We start from the raw sequence: 22,945 nt of genomic DNA on the forward strand, positions 1-22,945 counted from the left end.
CATGACAGACTCCCTCTTCAGAGTGGGCTACTGCACAGCATCAAGACAGACATCTTAGAAGGCATTCTGTACTGAATTAAAAGCAGGTTGACTTTCCTCCCTTTCAGACACTTTCTTAAATGCGTGACATTGTTCCATTTTTAAATTCTTTTCAAATCATTAGTATTTGTATCCATAGCGCCAGGCAGTGAACAGCCTTAAAAGAAAATATAAAATCCATGAATTAAGGAGAAACTGAAGAACACAAAAATACCTGTTTCAGAAATTCACCCAATCTGCATAGTAAGTATAATTAAACACAGTTGCTTGAAGTGGGAGAGAGAGGTGTTCCATTTAAGTTTACATATATTACATTACATTTTCTAGGTCCTTATGGCATCACACAATGACTCCCCTCTCCTTCCTCAAACTAAACCACCCTGAACCCACCCAACAAGAACTTGCAATACTGCCAGAAGCTCACATAAAACCAAAGAATTAATGCTCAAAAATAACAGGGGAAGAAATATGCTTACCAAACGTGTAGTGATTCATTAGTAATCTTAGTCTTTGCAGACACTGAAGAAAAAGATGGTTAAAATTTGTCTATTTCTGTGCCACTGCAAAACCACCCATTTCAAACTTTGACATCGTTTACTCATTTCTCCACCCTGCACAGGTATTTTAGTTTGCTTCCTAGTGCTATACTACAGAACAAAAAGAAACCTAACAACGTAGAGTTGATGTTTTTGTGCTTGAGAAGCAGTCTGAGATCACAGGCCAAAACTATAAAGAGAAAAAATGACAGAGAGAGAGAGAAACAAAACTTTTCTTTGTCCCATATATGTGCATAATGAAAAATAGCCAGCAGGTTTTATGAGTTTTCTTCTGCCTTAAACACAGAATAGACCCTAACAGCCTGCTGGTGGTTTACAGAATACCAGGAGACATAAAGGTGCAAAGTATTTATGTTTTCTGTCTGGCAGGTTAACTGGGAAAGGAAAAGCTCATCAATTCCCATACTACCTTAAGATATTTGCTGCCAACACGTGAAGGAGAAGATTGGCATCATTATTTTCTGTTGGGAAAAACAGGTATGGACTAGGACTGCTAATAAAATTTTTACACAGTGTTAGCACACAGCAAGTTTCTTAATCCTTACCTTGTTACAGAAAAATCTCTGAAAATATAAATCTAAAGCTTCAAAATGCAAAACAAATCAGATTTAAAAAAAAAATCATTTTCTTTTTTTTTAAAAAAAAAAAAAAAACACAACAAAAAACAACAATTTGTGGGTATCTTTAAGTTTTAGTCTATCGTACCGCCCTTGTAAAGTCTTAAAAGATGATACAAGAGCCGTAAAAAACTTTCCATGTGTCCAAAAGCTAGCAGAAATGGAATTTTGGGACTACACTGCATACACCATGACCTTTGAGCATTTCAGGTCTAGTTCAGGTCCTTTGTTTATCATCCTTATAAGTGAAAATATTTCTAACCAGACTGATGTGAAAGATGGGTCCTTTAATCCTACCTTAATCAACAGATCCCAGTCACCACCTCTGCAGTACTGCCACCTTCAAAAAGAAATGTCAACTTTCATTTTTGATCATGACAAACAGTGAAAAAATGTATTCCAGTAAAATAAGAATAGGAAAAAAAATCTTGTAGCTCTACAAATAAATGTTACAATCAAATCAAGACTTTCAAAACTAAAATGGGATGGCCCACTCATAGTTATTTTTCAGATTCCTGCTTGCTTCCTGATTTGTTTGGTACCATCAAGAAATATTGGAAAAATCAAAAGACAGATTACTTCCATTGTAATTGTGCAATTATTGGAGGATCAGAACATTTGAGAGTTACTGCATCTTTTATTTTTTACATAGCAGGAAAAGGGAAAAACAAAGAAAAAACAAAACATAAATTCCTTATAGCTATTTTTCCCTGAAAACAAACAACCACTGCCCAGCTGCCCAAATTCTGATCCAGTATTTTGACTTTAAAAGTGGAATTAATTAACAGTAAAGGCACTGAAATTTCAGCTCACGGTTCTCACCATTTTTTTTTCTCTTGTGGGCTAAATATGTTTTGCTAGGATATATATGTGTCTAAGAAACAGGGTAAATTTCATAGCTTAACATTTTTATCTTCATAACTAAAAGAATCAAGTACCACACATCTCAGATAAGGATGGGAAACTTCCACTAACCTTTCAATTACCACTATTACATGAAGTCTGAGCTCACCTGATAGTAATGCAACAAATAAGATTTTTTTTTTCCATACGTGTATAACTCAACTGTCATTCAATACCAATCTTACTAACTTTAATCTAGTGTATAAATTTAGGGAAGTATGAACGGAATAAGTACTTTTCATGAATGATTCAATAGGTAAGATATATAAACATCAATACAATGGTCATTGAGGTATCACTACCCACTAAGTATTAGCATACAAATCCTTTTTCCTGATGCTTCTTCTCCTTCAGGCTAGAAAATAACACTGTCTTTTCCAAGCTGTCTAGTATATCGAATAGTGATTTCTATTAAGTGGGAAAACTTTCTTTTGTAGTTCTGCAGTCCTTACCATACTAGAAGCTTGATCCTGATACATGGTAAAAGCAGAATATGACGGATGGAAGTAAAACTACTCTACGCCTCAGAAAACCAATTTTGCAACATTATGTTCTGAGGAAATTTTTTAAGGCTCAGTCAACAACCCAACTCCTGTTGAATTTGGTTACTGCCATGCTCTCAAAGTGGGGAAGAATAGGAGCGCACTTCTTTCTGTAAGACTGAATAGCTGACAAAAAACAGCCCAAGTGGAATGTGTTTCAAAAGCTGGAGGACTTAAATCTCATTTTAATACTGATTTTGTTGGGGGGAGAAGGCAAACTGCTAATTCAAACTGTTTTGTTTTTTTCAACTGTTGTCAGTAGTAGTATTACGAGGATTAACACAAGGCTGAACAGTATTCTGAAAATGAAGGAACAGACTTGGCCCTTATCTGCAGTAACAGCTTCAACAGCTTTTAAGCAGGGCTAGTTTGATGGGAATATCAGAAGGCTTCTTCAAACCATTAGTAAAACAACTACACATACTGGTGAGGATTCTTGGGACGTAGGAAGAAACAGGAGCATTGCAGATATCCACACAAACCTTCTGAATTTTCTGAACTTGTGCATTTTGTCACCATTTAGTCTCCATTATAGCCTAAACAAATGATTTGATAAAATGCACAGCATGCAAAGTGAGAGGTTTAGATTAACACTTTAATATGCTTCTGCTGGCTTCCACTGAAGTGCTATGAGCTAAAACACAAACAGGTATGAGTATGACTTAATTAAAACTAGCTAGTAAGATCGCTCCACCAAAGGAATACTTAGAGCTGAGTTTAAAATATTTCTTTAAATTGCCAGTAACGTTAATGTTAACTCCTAATTTCTCTACCTTTTCAAAAAACAAATAGAAAGACCTTTGAGGAAATTTCAAAAAGTGGGACAATAGATTTTACAGCTACTGAATTTGAATACAGGAAAAGAAATGCAAAGCTCCTTCTCTTATTCCGTAGTGTGAGACCCTAAAACCACAAACCAAATGTCATTAGTCATAACGGAACCAATAACAACATGGAAAGATAAACATTTTTTGAGAAATGAGTGCAAAAGACAAGGGTTCCATGCCCTTCACTCCAAGAGCGTCTTTCACAGCAAGGAAAATAAAACAACTCAGACTTGAACGCTGTTCTGCAGGACTGTGGAACTGATCACAGGACTCCACAACACTTATAAGATATTTGCATCAAGTCTCAGTGTGGTAAAACCAAGCACCTTGACAGAACTTATTAAACTTCGTCACGTATTTTATTCCTCTGACATGTTAATACAAGATTGTATAAATCTTGCTTTTGCTGCAGTTGAAATTCCCATGTAGCTACGATAGATAACTAAGAGAAAGGTTGGTTCTCTCTGATAAACTGTTCTTAGCATGATGTATACACTGCAGAGTTAATATTTTATTGAGCCGTTTGTTCAGATAGCTGACCACCTAACACTTCAAGGTAATTGCAGGAACCAGGCAGGCTCACAAAATATCAGAGCAACATTTTTACTACAATCATGTAAAGGCAGTGTGAACTCAGTTAAAATAAACTATTAGAAAATTTTGGTTAAATAGTCAAGCAACATTTCGCCAATATCTGAAGTATCAGTTTAGATCAGTATTTTCTTTCTGCCTAAAATGGCTTCAAATGTCATAACCCTCACCTTCAACTACAAAAAAAAAAAAAAGAAAAAAAAAAAAGTTTTAGAATCAATACAACTAAAACTGTGTCTGTGGCACCTTCTGGCTGCTGAGCACTTCAGAAGCTAGATGGGATCTTTCATTTGACCGTACCTTTGTCTGATGATCTGGGCTCTATGGTGAATTAGTTTGCAATGATAATAAGAACAGGTAAAGGAGAAAAAATATCTACCAATTATCAAGGTTTTGAAATATCCATCCCTTTCAGTAGTTCTCTCCCCCTTACCGCAAAACAAAACTACCATATACATAATTGTTACAGGGCTATATGATAACTGCCAACCCCAACTGACCTGAACTGTGCGGTATCAAAGCACTACTGGAAGGGTCATTAGCGCTCTGCACACAGTGTGTACCAGTACGAGCAAATGTTCCAGAGTTACATATCTCACGCACAATCCTGTGATTTCCTAGTAAGAAAGAAGGAGAAGACAGTTTAACTAAAAGAGCCTTGCAAGAGGGTTGGAGAAATCATACATAGATGTGGCATGGAATAGTTTGGAAATGAAGGAAAGAGCTTAGGTTTTATTTCAGCAAAACTCTGTTTGAGATGCAAAACCACCATAAGCTGTTCCAGCTCAATTTAGACCACGAGTAGTGGAAATATGTTTACTAACTTTCACGTTATTCAAAGAAAGAGCTGAAGAATGACTAATACTGTGAGATTTCTGTTACATCTATTCCTAACTGAGTCCAAGCCTACTTGAGAAACTTTTGCCCATATAACACTTCTGGTTAGAGGTGTGATTTTTTTTCTATTTTGTAACAGTACTGTCCCAGCAAAAAGTGTAGCACAGAGGCAGTTATAACACCATTATTGTTTTTACTTCTGTAGCTTAAAGTATTCACGGAACACATATATGCTTCACCATCAAAAGCATTTTTTTGTTGTTGTTTAAATGGGGTTTATTATCCCAGATGTGTTAAAAATAAATACTATGCCAGTAAACACTCTGTAACAGATCAGGCTTCAGTAATCTCTCTCTGCCATGGGCATTTACAGCATGCCTATACCAAAACTTTACAGGAGTAGTAAGACCTATAGTTACCTGATTACAGACAGCAAAAAAATTTAATCAGGCTATAAATGAGTCAGAGAACTACAGAACTGGAATGGCAAATCCTAGCTTCATCAATCTCAAAACGTTATCTAGCTCTCAAAGTGAATTTGACAAGGGATTACTCCCCAAGCTGAATTACTCTCTCCGTATATTTCTATCAAATTAAGTGATAGTGCCACATGAACTTCACAATAAAAGGCAAAAAATAGGGATGGTCTGCTTTCTTAGTACCAAAAACACTGACTGGCTATTATCTATGCAATATAAACTCTACATCACGTTTCGTTCAGACTGGTGCACAATGAAGAGGTGGCATAAACAGAGGAAAAACACATGGCTGTTGTCATGTTTCTTGTTAAACAATGAGAACTTTATAATAACAATGAAGCTTTGCTGCAAACTTGGCTACCTGAATCAACAAGGCCACCACCACATAATCCTTGACATGGCTACATGACAAATCCTATGTTTGGACTTAAACAGTTTCCTCTCTCAATGGAAAGTCTCCTCCTGTGACCAAATCTGCCCTCAGTGTTGCAAAAAAAGCTTATCCTCAGATTTGCTTTGAGGTATAGCTGCTGTAATAATAAATAAAATCTTTACTGAAAAGTAAACTGGATACAAAAAAAAAAAAAAAAAAGAGAAAAAGATGGTACATAAAAAGATGGCCTTAGTTAAAGAGGAATCATTCTGAATAATAATCTACATGTGTACCAGACTGCTAGAAACTAAGTCAGGTGCAGATTTTTTTTTTTTTTTTTTTAATACATCTCTAAATTCAGCTGGCATAAGTCTCAGGAAAGGGTTAAGGATGCTGATCAATTTGGACTGACAGGTCTTTTTGATGCTCTCAGAAAGAAATACCTTTTTTTCTGCCCTAATCAGAATCTCCTTATACTGCAGACTAACTTTTTTTTTTTCCAGTAAAAACTCACTGTATTTGTGAATGACCCTTATATCAGCAGAAGATCCTACAAGCTGCTGTCGTCCAATTAAACACATTGTGTTAATGAAAGCTAGTGAAAGTACTCAGACTCACGTAAACATTACAACATTCTGCTACTGAATGCAATTCCAGCATTTTGAAAAAAAAAAAAAAAAAGTTTTCCAGAAACAAATACAAGCAAACAAACCGAGGCTTCAAACTTCTAATACTTGGGCATTTGGTAGTCTTCAAGGCTTAATCTGATCTACCTCCAGTGATGCAGGGACTTGCAGCATACAATAACTGACCTGTCTACCACTGGAAGAAATTATTTATGCTCTGGAAGTGCCTACCTGTTTCTGCTGACTACAGAGGAAATCCTTAAGAGTAGTTCAAATGTAAATATTTTCAATGCCAGCGTATAGAGATCCATGAGATGAATCCCCCCCACCCTGCTGGTGCCATACTTTTACAGCTCTCACAGTCAGCCTCATTTCTGTCATGGTTGATATTCACAGGTTACAATATGGGTGCATTAGAGGTATTTCTTTCCCTTATTCTTACTCAAAAACTGAAGGATCTCAGAAAGCTTGGTGCAAAATCATAATCTGCTACATGGACACTACAATCAGCTACTCAGATTATCTGCCACATGGCTGAAGAAAGGGATGGAATGGAAGAAACATGGAGCTCTAGAAAATGGGTGAGTCAGTGTTTGCCATAAGTCCAGAAGTTTTCATTTTTAGGAATGCTTTCAGATTTTCTTGTGACTAAATAAACTGATATGAACATCTAGGGAAAAAAAAAAAAAGACAGCAAGGTTAAAGAGAAGCAGGGAAACAGGGTAGCATGTGATGACCCAGTAGCATTAACATGGGTCTTACCAAGTGAGACAGGATTTGATCTTACTTTCAGCAGAAAGAAATGGATACATTTGTTGGCTATGTTTCTATTAGCAACTATTTAAAAAAAAAAATAAAATATTAGGCTACCTATTCTAATGTAAAACGACAGGATAATCTGGTTATCATGTCTTATGGAGGTTTTCATTCAATACCTCAGAGGAAACGAAGCTCTTTCCTCCAGCCATACTACACATGGTCAGACTTGCAATTACCAGGACACACCTCAGACAGTGATTGTTTTTAAAATTTGTTTTATGCTTCATAGTATAAATCTGCAACTTCTTTTTCATTATTTTTCTGACTGCATATATTTATATATGAAGTCTGAAACTGATCACAAGAACAAAAACATGCTAGTTTTGGGGGGAAGGAGAAGAGGAGTTGTGGCAGAATAACAAGGGTTGATGAACGCTGAAAATGGATAACTTTACTAACACAGTAACCGAAGTTGGGAGTGAACCAATACCCTAAATATACTCTTTTAATTTAAAACAAATCAAACATCTAAGAACAAAACTAACAAACACAGCAAAGAATAGAATGCCCAAATCCTATCAATAAGAATGACCAACTGCAACTCACTGTAGATCAGAAGGTCACTATAAACAACCTTGGTCATTTTCTTCCTAAACCTTACTGCTTAAACTAGCCCAGGCACTTACAATGAGAGATCAGTAATCTTATGATACAGCATGACCCCAAATTCATCACTTCACTTTAGGAAAACCAAAGAAACACAATATAAAATGAGACTTTTCTGCACTCAGTAGAAGACTCAAGTCTAATTTGGTAAGGTATAATCAGCTACAGAAAACTCCCTGTAAATTTTACACTAGATGCTCAGTAATAACAAACAAAACAAGACCATAATTGGGTAAAAAGTAACCAGCAGAAAAAAAAGGGAAACTGGTAAGACAACTACAGCCACTAACCATTCATCTCCTAACTGTTAGTGTTGAGCTGGTGTCTTTGTAGCAGTGTGCTACTATCTGCAGTTGCCTCTGCAGAATTCCAGTTTCAGGAGACGAATCGGTGTTTTTTAATGCAAATCATTTGTTGGACTTCAGTTCGATTTTATGCTTCAACGCCCTCTTTCTATAAAGCCTTAATGAGAAACAAGCACATCATGTTCAGGATAAAGTTACATGTCAGAAACAAACAATGACAATAAATTTAAATGAAACCTGAACCGGAACTTAATGATATTCTATGGCATCTGTAACTACCATGCTTTTCTTACTCATATGCATCAACATAAACTTGAAAACACAGATATTCACCAATATGAATGAAGCAGAGTTGAGCCTTGAATGATTCTAAAATGATTTACAGAAATCGTGTAAAGCTTTGAATATTGCATACAAGAAACTATGGCTGTCTTGTGGTACATCAGAATTTTGGAGTTGATCTAAGTTCTAAATAAAGAACTAAATCCATGATGGAAAACTAAGTTGAGATGCAATTTCCACACTGCCCAGAGAACTAGACACCAGTGTTTTTTGCTGAGTGCAAGCTAGCAGCACTCTGAAAGCAGACAGATTTTTAACTGTCACACACCCCCACGTTTCAGCTTTGCATGCACAACATCCATATGCAATAGATGTACGTAATCTCAGTAGCAATCTTGACCTCACACATGGAAGCAGCCCACATACTTCTCACACCCACAAACACTTTCTCCCAAAAGTAATTCATGGAACCTATAATAATATTATTAAATACATGTTTAGTGATTAAATGCATAACCCAAAATTAGTGATGTTGGGAGCAGTTAACTTTTGAAGTGAAACATCAGAGCAACCAGAAGTAGTGCAGTCTGATAGTCTTTTTTTGAGTGATCAAATAAAAAATATGTTTTGATAAAAGACAGACCAAACTGAACAGTGAGGAAAGATAAAGAATCTACACAGCACTGTTTTCTTCTATTTTCCATTGCTTGTGGTAACAAATTCAATAGCATGTTGCTGGATACTTGTGTTTTGCACAATACAAGTTTTTTTTTGATAAATGGGATGGTTCCTTACAGCTTTCAAGTGTATGCTTATACCTCCTTCAGCAAAGGGCATGCATAAGGGAACAGGGAACAACTGTTGCATCAGCTCTGACTAGAAGTATAAAATGGATCTCTCCTTAGAACAGACTGACAAGAAGCAGAACACCGTACTTGAAAACTGCAGCCCCTCAAGGGTCCACAGACCTTTACTGGAGGAGAACTGCTAGAAGTGGGCCTCACACTCCGTGACTTACAATATCCACAGGGGCTGTGTATCGCATTCATTTCTACATACTGGTTGGTCAAGATAATGACTACACCCATGCTGAAGTAATATTCTTGTGAGATATTTATACATTCTATACTTGTAGTAAAAACAAAGATAAAAACAATTTTACTATGTACTCCAGTTTAGATTGCGGAAAGAAATTTTGGTCTCATATCCAAGGAACGAAATGATTTAATCAACCCAAAAAAGAACTGAAAACATACATTACTGATGGTCTGGCAATGAACTGACATTTCTGCTACTGACATATTTACAGTGGCTTCTTTCTCCCTGGGTTGTATGTGAATTGTATTTCATACAGATTCAGTTTACTCGAAGGTAAAGTAACTCTATTTACAAGGGTCCATACACAAAGTAACTCCATGAAAAGCCCTCTATTTCTGCACAAAGGAGCCCATCTTCTTCTGCACTACTTCCATTCCCTCTATCATGCCAGAAAAACCAGCATAAGACTTTGCTTCTACAAAGAATAGCTTAAAACCCAACTTCTACCACAATACTTTACACAACAGATTACAGCCATGTTCCCCCTGCCAAAGAGTAGCTTACGTGTGAGAAAATCTAACAGAAAAAGCTACTCAGAACTGGATTATTTAATCCTTCCCTGTGCAAAAGGAGAAAAAAAAAAAGTATTCCTAAACACTGTATTATACTATTATGTTTAGATTCATTCTGCATTTTCATTCTGAATATTGTCCTATCCAGCGCAATAGTGTTTCTGAGCTAGACCACTGCTGAAGAGTTAAGCTTTATAGACGTCTGGTTCTCATCTGTTGAGCCAAAAAAATAAAACAAGAATGTTTGGTGAAATGTGCAAGACACCTGTTTTTCACATTCCTCTCCACTCCCTGGAGCAAGTTGTATCAAATGAAAACAATGATGCCTTATGAACTCCTGTTTCTCCTTTCATGTTGCACGAGGAGATAAAGAACAGCTCCCCAGAGCCAATTGTTATTGCACAGGCACAGTAACTGTATTTAACACATGTATTTATATTTTCACCACAAAATGGCTGCAAATGAAAATACAGAAAAATTTAAGACATTACATGCAGACAGTTACTAGAAAAATCTCACAATGATGTCAGAAAAATAAAAACAAATGCCTTTTTTTTTTTAACCTTTTTCCCAGTAGATGTGAATTAAAAGCCCGACCTTTTACGAAAATGTTTAGCTATTCAAAGTATTCAAACTCAATAATGTGATTGCTACAATACATGCTTAGCTATGCATTTTAGCTAAACGTGTGGTAGGTTACAAACATCTTGTGAGGATAAACATATAAAGTAGAATGTATCAGTTCTCAAAGGTTACTCAGCAGTATTTTAGTAAGACTTGCCATAACTTTCCATTAATTTACTGTATCTAGGAAACAGTAACAGGTTACCAAATGCATTATGTGCACAGGCAGGATGCTCTTCTGCTTACCATGCAGCTGTGTGACACAACTAGCAGTTGGAGAAAACCATCAAGCAAAAAGCATTTTTATATGCAAGGTGATTGTACCAATCTAGTTATATGAAGAAATTTACTATGATATTTATGAATTAATAAATACAAAGGCACAAGCGTGTCTTTACTATTCAATGATTTAAATATTTTGTATAATTTTGTAAACATGAGGGAAAAAAATCACCCATCTCTGTGGTTCCTCAAATCCTTAGAGCATCTGAACTATGTTTAGGTTTGCCACTGTGTGGCCCACTTGAACTAACACACTAAGTCAGCTTGTCTTGTTCCCCCCAGTTTGTACAGATTGATAGCACTTCTCATTTGCAATCTGTATGTAGGGTACTATACAAGGACAGTCACTAGTTCTTGGTTGTAGTCCTGTTGCTTTCCCTCACTGTATTTCCAGAACAGTGTTAGTAACGATGAAATCCATTACTAAGAAGGACCTTTCTTAAAACAGTCTAGTGTTTTCATGAAAAAAAAAAGAGAAATGAGTGCTACAACTGAAGTCACGTATTACAGTTCTGTTAGCATGCTTCTGTCTTCTGAAGACAGCCTTCAATATAACTTGAGGCTATTTCAAAAGGCCCTCCACCAGACTTAGCAAGAAACTCACCCTCAGTCACTCAACAGAAACAATTTTCATAAAAAAGCTTCAAAGCTTCTAAGCAATCTGCTCTATTCAACAATAACCTGAGCTCCCTCACAGTTTATCCGCTTGGTATGCTTGCCTTGTAAACTCAACATGCCTCCTATTATTCCTTAATTAGAGTCCTCTGGAATATATTCATCACACACAAAATAACACTGCCTGAAACAAGTGGTGATAACATTATGTTCAGACTGTTTATAGCATTACAAGAAATGCACAGCATGATTTGGCTTTCATCCAAATGCATTTAACTGAAGAATCGTCAGCTACTTGTTGGCTTTCATTTCTGTCCCATCTTTCTCTCATCAACAGGAATGGATGAAGACACTCCACACCAACAATTTTATTTATGATGTTCAATAAGTTTGCATGCTGTCTGATAATTCATAGAATCACTTAGGTTGGAAAAGACCTCCAAGTTCATCAAGCCCAACCGTTAACCTAGCAAAACAGGTGTTTCCACCCAGACCAATGAGAGTTCTATCACAAAAACATACCCTTTCACCCTTCCTACTCTGTAGTAATTGTCTTTGAGCATGCTTGCAACTTGTTGCAAATGTTTTGAAGAAAATTTTAATACAAAAAACCTCAAGCAAGTAAGATTTTTCTTCCAAATGAAGTATATGCAAAGCACTTACTGAAGGCCACATAACTTTTGATTAGTTTATGTCTGCAGCTGGTTACTCCATTAAAAATGCTGTGGATACTTTGCCTATGCTGCAACCTTAATCTACCACAAGCATGAAAATACCAACATTCCTTCAAAATCCTGTACACAGGATAACTTAATACTAAGAAAATTTGAGTCTTACCAGCAAAAATGGGTGCCAGGGTAAAACCTTGAAGCTTCGCTAAACTGCGCCCCTGCGTCAGTTTGCATCAATTTCATATGCTGGTGAAGTTCTGCTACAGTATTTTCAAAGACAAGGAAATAAACATGGTTTTCAATTCTGGCAAGCAGTTTACAACGTGTCAATATTAACACGTAGTATTGTATTTGCTTTGTAGTATAATTATTTATTTCTAATAGAAATAGTGGCATAATTTCAGCATGAAAATATACAGCACTTCAGCCAAATAGAAAACATATGTGGCCCTCTGATCTTTGGAAATTGAAAACAGGTGACCCAGTCCAACTAACAATTTTGTGTAGTACAATAGGCTGAAATGTGATGACAAGTGCAGTAAAATTAACTTGCAATTAAAAGCAAGCACTAAAATGGATACCACTTAGTAAAGTAGCTTCAAAAGGAATTGCTCGTACGCAAGGTTTAGTGGATAGTATCGGGGGCTGGGGGACAGTTGGACCAGATGATCTTGGAGTTCTTTTCCAACCTTAATGGTTCTCTGATTCTATATGAGGGCAGATTTGAAACAAAATTCTGTAACATAAAGCAAGATCCTGACAGTAACTATCCATTGGGATATATTTTTTTGCTTTCTTCTATCAACAGAAAAACAAACAAACAAACAAAACAAACAAAAAAACCCCTTTGTTTTCCATGTTTCTTAGGGCTTTATATTTTACCACCTTTCAATGACCTGAATGCTATTATTTTGCCTTTAGAACCTTCAAAGAGGCCAGCTAAAATGAGAACTGTTTGCCTACGGAAGTTGCACTGTATGAAGCAATATTCATACAAACCACCCATTAGTGAACAATTCATCAGGCCTTGATTAGGAGGGTCTCACAAGAAGTCATCTTTTGCAGCAATTTTCTTTTACCACAGCTCTTTGTAACCATTTGCACCTAACCTAAATAAACACCTGACAAAGGAAACTTCAGTAGCATACGCTTTTAAACTGCATTTGGCCCAAAGATGTCACAAGACATTTTCCAGACCCCTCTGCCACATTTCTAACTGTATGCATATTATTATTCTTCTCAATCTTGAAACAGAACGCAGTCTTCAGTGACTTAAAGAGCATTCTCTCCCAGAGACCTAAATTCAGGGAATTTTGGATTGATAGCTCAACTTTTCAGGGACAAGAGATAGCTAAAGTGAACAGAAGTACTGTGTTGGGTTCCCACGAAATCAGTTATTACCTAGCTATATTTAGCTAGCATAAAACTGAGATATATACATTCATAGATTTCCCAACCACTCCTAGTGATGTCCGTGCACGCATTTCTCTGTCATACCAGAACACTTGAGCATTCACTGGATGTATTCTGGAGTCCTCTGAAGACTGCAGAATCCCTCCTCCTAATTTTGATTCCATTACATTTTCCCTGTTCAGTTTGCCTCTTTCCCTACCCTCGTATCCAGCCCTGCAGCTCCCTCTCATATCCTCAGTTCCAAAGTCTGAAATTACCTATTTCTTTTATTTATTTTTTTGAATAACCTAGATGGTACCCCTATTACACCTCCTGTGAGGCTTGCTTTGACAATGATGTAGCCGTGCCATTGTGGTAACATTCTCCTGTTTAAATGGAAGCTACTGTAGTTCCTAGCCTGGTCCTGATACCACACGGCTTACCCTCATACACGTTTTTTTCCCCGGAACAAAGCAATTGAATATCCTCAGCCAGAATTCACATAGCAGACAGATTTCCCAAATCATCGCGGTTCAAAATCCTAACAGATCACGTACATTCTCCATTATACAGCATGCAGGTTTTATGATCTCATGCTGACTGCAAAGCAGGAGATGATCACAATTTATTTTTTTTTGGCCTCAGCAACAGATGCTGCACAGAGTCGGAATGACTTCCTATGAATGACATGTGGCAAAAAAAAAAAAAAAAAAAAAAAAAAGATGGAAATCTCAGTGTCCCTGGCCCAAACACCATGGATGAAACAAAACCCTTAAGGCACACTACAGTCTAATAAGGAGACCCCTTGCTGGAGCATTCCTACAACAGCAAATTACCATCTTCATGAATAAGAGGCATTTGAGATAGAAGAAGAGAAAAATATGAAAGGGGAAATAGGTACCTTCACACAGAAATAGAGTATTTTGAACTTTTTTAGGACTACATCTTGCTAAGTTAACCACGCAGCTTGAACACTGGGCAAGCCTCCTTTCCTAGTGAAAAGTGACAAGGTCCATACAGTGACATAGACTAAATCCTCTGAACCATCTAATTTCACAGTTGAACAACAGAGAGAATTACCCTGGTATTCTACAGCACACTGCAAACTCCTTCTCCCAGTAAACAGTTACTTGAATAAGGGCTGGGGAAAGAACAGATTTCCTTTAACAACTGATCCTTTAAAGATGGCTCACATGCCCAGTTTAGCTAGGCAAAAACAGAAAACACAGGAACATACCACCAAGATTCAGAAGACTGGCTCAACATCTTGATCTGCCATATTTAAGCCACATCAACCTTCTATGCCTTCATCTCTTAATCTGAACTGCTGAGCTACTTAATGAAGTTCCTTGTAAAACTGATGAAACATGCTATGGATTATTACCAGTTGGCTCTCTATCCAGCAAATCTTCATAACACTACCTACTTAAGTATTTTCCATAGGGCTGTAGAGCTTCAAGGATCTGTAAGAGCTTGGAGCAGAGCTAGGAGACAAAATTTCCCAACGACAAAGAGAAAATAAATTACAGCTTCATATTACATTATCTCTAATATATTTAAATGGAAATATACTCTAACAGAAGGCTTGATCTGGATGAGTTTATGATAGTGGAAAATTAAATACTTCAGATGATATTACACAAAATTGTCTCTATCAATAAGCTAAAAGTCAAAAACATCTTTCAATTCGCTGCATAAATAACTTCAGGAAGGAGCCTTCTTTGCTGCAGGGTGCAGCTCAGGTAGCTGTGACCAACAGCATCTATACTTCAATAATTTCAGACCTCTAGTTTTAGACACCTGCCTTCACCAGCTGGTTTACACATAAGATTGCAACTGTGTCTAAAATACAGAGATGTAGTGATTGACAGTGTCTGCTGGAGTCCATCTGGAAAAACACATCATATAGTAGGATAAAAAAAATCTCCCTTGTTGCTGTCAACAGATGTATAAAATAGAACCTAACAGAACATTCTATTCACCTCTCTGTGTAGCATGCAAATCCTTTTAATATTAACGATGCTCTTGGTTTTACATTGTCAGGGGATACACATGCATAAATACTGCATAAGTAACAGTAATTTCCAAATTCTAGCAATTTCAAATACACACTTTGTCCGCATTTATTTTGAACCAGTTTTAAGCAACACCACAGAAAATTCATACAAAATCTACATTAATATTATGCTCAAGAGCTAGAAAACTGGGAAAAAGATGTATCTCTCAATCATTACGCTGGCACTCACAATCACAGTGAGTTTTTTTTGTATTGTTTTGTTTTTTTAAAACTGTTGGTCTTCTCTAAGGAAAATTCAGACAATAGCAAACATGCATACTATAACCATTCACTTAAGTATAACATACTGAATTAAGACCTCGATTTCTGTTTTAACACTGGATTACATGGCTTCCAACACCTCTAGCCCAATTCTGTTTTTATTTATTTATTTATTTATTTATTTTTCATTATGAGAAATACAAGATGACTAAAAAAAATCAGGAAAAATTACTGTCTGAGCTGCTGAAAGTGACTGTGGAAGCAAAACAATTACTCTATTATAAATTAATATTGCTATTCATCTATAATCTATTATTGAGTGCTTGAAGAATAGTTTGTACTCAAGTGGATAGAAACTCTCTCCATAACCCATTTCTTGGGGAAGATAAATTTAAGAGTAGTGTCACATTTGGAAAAATGTTATTTTATTGGCTGTAATTTTTCATGGTACCTGTGGGGACTGGATGACAGCTCAACAGTGCAATTGTCCTTCATGTTGATATCCTTTTTTTTTTTTTTTTTGAAACTGTCCTGGGAATATACTAAGAGTGATTTATTTGTCCCTAGACCTGTAAAAGGTTTCAGGCAGGTGGAAATGGATGTACAGCTAGTTGAGGAGAAATAAGAAATGAGCCCAGCATCCTTATTTAGCCAGGAAACTAACAACCAGTGGGGAATATTTAATCACTTCGCATTACAACTGAGTAAGACTTCTGATAGCTCGTTTCCTTGCTGCTTGCAGTGAAAAACCCAGCCAGCCCAGAATCAGCAGCCCACTGTTTCACAATAATGAGATGTCCTTTGGCATCTACTTTACATTGTCATTCTCAGAAGCCAAACAGTATGCTGCAAATGCTGCTGTGACTAATTTCCCTAATGAAATAACCATCCCAAGTTAAATTTTACTTAATGAGCAGTATTCAATGCTCTTTATCAATGACTAATTTTAAGACACAGATCCTGCAATTCTTACCATCCATAGGACTAACACCTGTGTTCTGTAACTCTGTATTAACCCTTGTGACTATTGGGTCAACCAGAATAGCAGTGTTACTCAGCCATAACAGGTAGGATGACAGAAAGAAAAGAGAAGCTCAAGCTGTATTTGAGCTTTGTAACAATTTTATTCTCATCATAGATTCTCCCCAAAACAGGTGTTTGCTTAAAAAGTATATGGATGTCTTTAATATAAGTAGGCCAAATTTTACTTTTAATGAAATTCAGCCTTTGGGGTTAGTACATTTTCAAAATCACAAAGACTGCACACCACAGTTGAACTTGGGCAGGAAACTGTTGGGCTCAGAAGGACCGTGGCAGTCTGTCTAGACAATCAAATGCAGGATCCAAACTTTGCTCTACAAATGGCAATACTTGCAAACTCTCATTTAGTTCAGTTCTCTGCAGGTAACTCACTAACAACAGTAATTATAATCAACAAAATCCACACCTCTTACTGTTAGAGAAAATACAAAAACTAGAACAAGGTTCCACACAATATCCTTGGTTTCAGGATAATCAACTTATTGCACCACATGCACATGATGAAGTTATCTACTATACAGGCCTCACGCATAATCCTTCTTCCTCTCAAGTCATTTTATTACAACCTGGATTATTCACGCTAAGTATCCCCAATGGCACTACTGATATTCAATTATTATTTTTTAAAGATAGCAAAGTATGGTTGAATATTATTTGTTATTATTTGGGCTTCCTTAGTTTTCTTAATAATTTTCATGGCTACCATTACAAAACGTAGGCACGCAGTTATGTGACCAGGATATTGAATGGGAACACATTTCTGTTGATTTCTTTTTAATTGAGTAGCTTTATTAATCAAACTTTATTGCTGTCAAACAATTATTATAAAAACTAAGTGCCATCATACAGATTTAATGAGCAAACAGTATTTTAGTCTTTGAAATCATAACAATAGCACTATGCTCAGAGGTAGCAACATGCACTCCAAAATTTTCTTTTCTCCTACTATACTTGGCCACATTCAAAATTAGACCAAGGTAATTATGTGATTTGACAAGGGAAATGATAAGCATGTAGGCACTCATTTCAGTCCTGAGGCTGTAATAAAGAAATACAATACAAGACATTTCTCTTGTCGAAGTAACTTTGCAGAAGCAGCCATTTCTGGCAATTCAAACTATATTAACCACATTAAAGCTAAAAAATCTTGGACACTTTGCTATAAACTGATCCTGTAAAAATAAAACAAATGGCTGAAGAACTACACAGCAGTTACAGAGAGTTAACGTTCCATATGTCCGATTTGTAATAATTTACCTATAGAAGCAACTATTCCTGTGTAGCTATGCAATGTTTTTAATGATGTTTCCAGAAAACATCTGATATGACATCTGAGCTCCAGGAATACTGACTATCCTTGCAATGACGCTTCCAGGAGCAGCACTGGTAGGTAGGATTGGAACCATCTGGGATGTCTATTCAGTAAGTATCTTGACAATTATTGGTCCCATTCTGTTTTCAGAAGAATAAGGCTCTCTTAGGGTAGAGAAGTAAGCACTTTTTGCAAATAAGCACTCTGATTTTTGATTCCGTATCATTCAAGGCCACTCGAGCAGATTTCATGAAGTCTGCTGCTAAGCTTTTGAGTTCAGCTCTCAAGTGCAGCATGCTCTAAATACAAGACCTGCATTGAACCGCTGCCCTAGCAAGCTGTAGCTAATATTCAATTCACAATACAAAGTCCATAGTACTAGAAGGCTGGATTTACATGATATATTAACTGCTTTATGAACGCTACTTGTTTTAGGAGAGCACAGCTATCCAAACTATGCACAATACAATTTATCAGGTATACCTCACAAAGGCTTTTTTAAGTCCTCCACATCTTTTTCACCTAGATACATACCTTAGATAGAACAGGGAAGACAAAGTGAGACAAGCCTACAGCTTTTTCTGTCATTGAAGACTTTTCCCCTTAACTCCTTTCCTTCCCCAGTCAGGCACCATTAGAATCTCTGTTTAATGTGATCAGCCTTCATATGTTCTGGGTAATGAATAGTTTATAGACTGACTCAATAAACTGGAAAGTAATTACTGATGAGAAATGCATCTCTACACAAATGTAACATCACCGTTTGTCTCTAGTGCTTTTGGCTTGATCCCATATAACGCTTCAGTTACAGAATGAACTAATTGTCTGCTCCGTTAGAGATTACGGATAGATTTTTTTTGGTCTCTTAATAGAAGCTATGAATGGCGCAGAATAATTAGCTGAATCATATTTCTCATTTTCTTTAATTCACAAGACATTAAAGCTCATTCCTTTTACATTTCATGACTAGATATACAAAGTCCTCTTAGGACAAAGGCAAGCAAATATTTATTCTTAATTGAATAAACAATATGCTTTCTTGAAACAAAAGTATCCAACAGTGGTTGTGTCTAAAGAATACACACACCTGAGCCTCTAACAATGAGCTTACAAAAGCATATAGTATATATACAAAAGGTAATACAGCATGAAAGGAAGCATTTTAGAAGTTTATTGTTATGATGAACAAGCAATCATCTTAAAGACAGCAAAATAATTTTTTCCTTGCTTTGCTTTAGTCAGGGTCAGGGAATTTCTGAATGTCTAAGGCAAAGGAAAGAACAAGAAGGCTGCTAGTGAAATTGGTCTTCTCAGTTTTGAAAACAGGCCTGTCTGGAAGAATCCTTTGAAATATTTATTGCAAATTCAGTTTCTAATGCTTATATATTTTGATGAACTGATATATGAAGTAACATCCAGCCAGTATTCTTTAAATTGAGCTATGTGATAACGAACTAAAATGGCCATACAAAAGCAACCTTCACACCTTTTTGTCACCTATCCCTTAATGAAAACTTATTTGTATAAAGCACTAAGACAAGTCTTTAGTCCCTTTAGACACCTAAGCAAGTTTTGAGACAAAATATGTCATCTCAAAACTCTTCATTTTCTCTTATGACTTCTGATAGCTCTTATTTCTGGACAAGGGCATCTTGTCATACATACTGGCTCTATACCAGAAAGCGAAAGCCATTTCTTAACATGAGATCACAATTTCATACTGAAGCAAAGTTAAACAGAGAAACGTCATTGTTCCAACTGAGACATCTATAAACCAGGAGCTCTCTCAGCATTTTACTTCATACTCAGTTTGAAATATTTAGCTTAAATTTTGCAGGCAAGTCAAACCTAGGATATCAGCTTTCTGTTACCAAGTACTGTATGGGAAAGGATAATTAATTTATTCCACCAAAATATACCATAGGCATTCATGCTACAACCTATTTATTTCAGGAAAGTATAGAACTATGTGAACATGTGTCCCTAACTACAATTAACTATGTCAATAGAACAGTGAGAAGAAAACAAAACCTGATCCACTGCTAGCACCGTGAGAATTCATTTTATAACCTGGCATTTGTGAGGTAGTATAACACCCAAGATATAGTCTCGTATAATATTAATAAGGAAAGATTTAAGATTCTTTTCTACATTCAAGAAAGCGTGACCTCACAGATCAGTCTTAAAACTGATCTTAGGCATACATGAATCAAAACTCAGAAGAAATCTGCTCCCATGATCAGGTTTATAAATGTACATTTCCCCATCAAAAAGAACATTTGCAGAATCTCATCTTCATTTACTAGAGAGTGCAGGTACAAGAGCATGTCTTGAGTTCTGCTACTAAATACTTCCTAGAAAAAAATACATATTTTGTATCATGGGTAGGAGAGAAATATTTGTGATCTTTAACATCCCACTATTGTACCTGAACCTGACAGAATTATGTAGACTTGAAACTGGAATATCTACAACAGATAACCAAGTCAATCTGAAGTCTACCTATAAGGTTCTTTGCTATTCTTCAAAGTAACAGTGCAAGTAGGCTTAACCAAATCTATTACAAAACAGATTTTTTTTTTCCAGTATTCAAGCTGGTTCTATGACATTAACCTCTAATTAAGGTTAGAATACAGTAAAATTATACAGGTATTTACAACCTCTAACTTGGAAGAAGTCTCTCCATTTTTCTTTACAGATAGTACAGGTAGAGGAAAACGGTATGACTCATTTATTTATTCCTGTTTAGATTTTCCTTTTGATTCTGATTAGTCTTTTTATCATGATATACAGACTTGTTTTTTAGTATAAATATTAGGATGATGGAACACATTTTAGATTTGTGAACAGATGTAGAATTTCTTTATTTCTTGCCTGAACATAACTGATCAAGAGTGCTTGATGTGGAAAACTAAACAAGTAAACGTTTTTGATTTTTCTTTCCATGGACAAGAGATTCTTCTAAACAAAAATACCGTGGAAATACATGAAAAAGTATAGGTATATTGTGCTGTGGGAAGTGTTAAAAAGTATCGATATTGTTTTTCAGATTTCACATACAACTAAAACCAGTACATAATGATAATGAAAATGAGAAGTAGTACTTTGATAGATACCAAGCCAATTACATTTGGATCTGCTAGCAAAGAACGCTCATGAGGTAGATGAACAGAAGTCTGCTTTGAATTAATTTCAGTATAAGAAATTTTATCGGAATCCTTAAGACTTCCATTGATTTTTCAACATCAAGCTGTTTGCACCTGTAATGTGGTGACAAATCCATTTATTTGCAGTGTGGAAGACATGCAAATTCCTATGTAACTTTTCAGCGTAATTCATTGAAGTATGTATCCTGAGAGATTAAGCAGCATAAGAAGGACCAAGCCCCCTCATCCAACTGCATTTGTTAATAGCCGGGTGAAGGTCACACAAAGGAAAGCAAAGGAATAAGGGAAAAAGAAAGGACACAAAAAGGAGCATTCTGTGTTGAAATAAAACAACATAATTAAAACAAAGTCCCAAAAACCACAGATAAAAAGCTATTTCTCTCATACAGTTCTTTATATAGCAAACATCTGACCATAACCAGGCATCTAGCAAGTCTAGCACTGGGAAGAGGGAGAGAATAGACAGCTGCAAATCCATTGAAGTTGACGAGCCAACAACTCTCAACCAGGGGAATGTAAGACAAGGCGCTGGACTTTTCCCTCATTCCTGAGAATTGCTTAATTTACTCTCAGAAGGGAAAATGACACATGTAGACCAATCCATAAAGTCAGGAAGACAGGTTTCATCCTTGGGACAGAACTAGACACAAAATGACTTTTAGGAAAAATCTTAATGGAAAAAAAATATTTTATAAGTTAAAATTAATCACATCTAAAAATAGCAAATGCCTAAATTGTAGTTGTAAATGAAATGGGGCTTAAGACAGTAGATAGGCATTTGTGCTTTCTTGTCTTATATTAAATACAAAACAACTACAAATTTGATAAGATCAAAAGTATGCATGAATTTAAGTCACATCCTTTAAGTTTTCTGATAATCTATTCTTCCCTCTTTTTCTTACTTCCATAAATGTGTTTTTGTTTGTTTGTTTTTGATTTAAGTGTCTAGGAAATGAAGACAACAAGCACAGCTGATGTCATTTTAAATGCATTATTTATGCTTAACTAGATACTCAATTATGTGTTTTGATTGTCTAAACTCTTTTCTTGACCCTTGGTTGTCATACTGTATATTAATCATGGGAAGAACCCAATGGTTTTATCAGGCTTACTTTTCTTTTAAAAGAGCATCCTTAAAACAAGAGGAAGAGCAGGCAGCCTGAATAATATAAACAACTTCACTCTGCATATAAGGTAAGTTTTTTGCCTTATTAACTCATGCAATATTTACATTTTGACCTTTAGCACTGTGTAAGAATAATTTAAAAAAAAGTAACGTCTTCTTGCATAAACAATTGTCCGGACTGATGAGAGCATTATTAATTTTAAACAAAAATCTTTAGTAGCTTCAAATAGCAATTGCAAAATCTCTGCTATACGGAAAAATAATTAACAGTCTCCATGTCTCACTAAGCATTGGGCACATCTATTTTATCTCATATGCAGAAGGAAAATGAATATAAATACCACTGAAAAATGTGAAAGCTAAGATCTGCCAATATTTGGTCAAATATGAAAGCAAAATATCTGTGACTATTCAACATGGGTGG

The 22,945-nt window shown here is 36.0% G+C and overlaps 1 protein-coding gene across 6 annotated transcripts in view; it reads right to left on the reverse strand.

Moving 5' to 3' along the window:
• The window catches only part of RORA (RAR related orphan receptor A), a 379,776-nt gene that overhangs the window by 194,038 nt on the left and 162,793 nt on the right, over positions 1-22,945 (reverse strand). The window lies entirely within an intron of this gene.

This window comes from Oxyura jamaicensis, chromosome 10 (assembly GCF_011077185.1).
Source record: "Oxyura jamaicensis isolate SHBP4307 breed ruddy duck chromosome 10, BPBGC_Ojam_1.0, whole genome shotgun sequence".
Taxonomy (NCBI): domain Eukaryota; kingdom Metazoa; phylum Chordata; class Aves; order Anseriformes; family Anatidae; genus Oxyura; species Oxyura jamaicensis.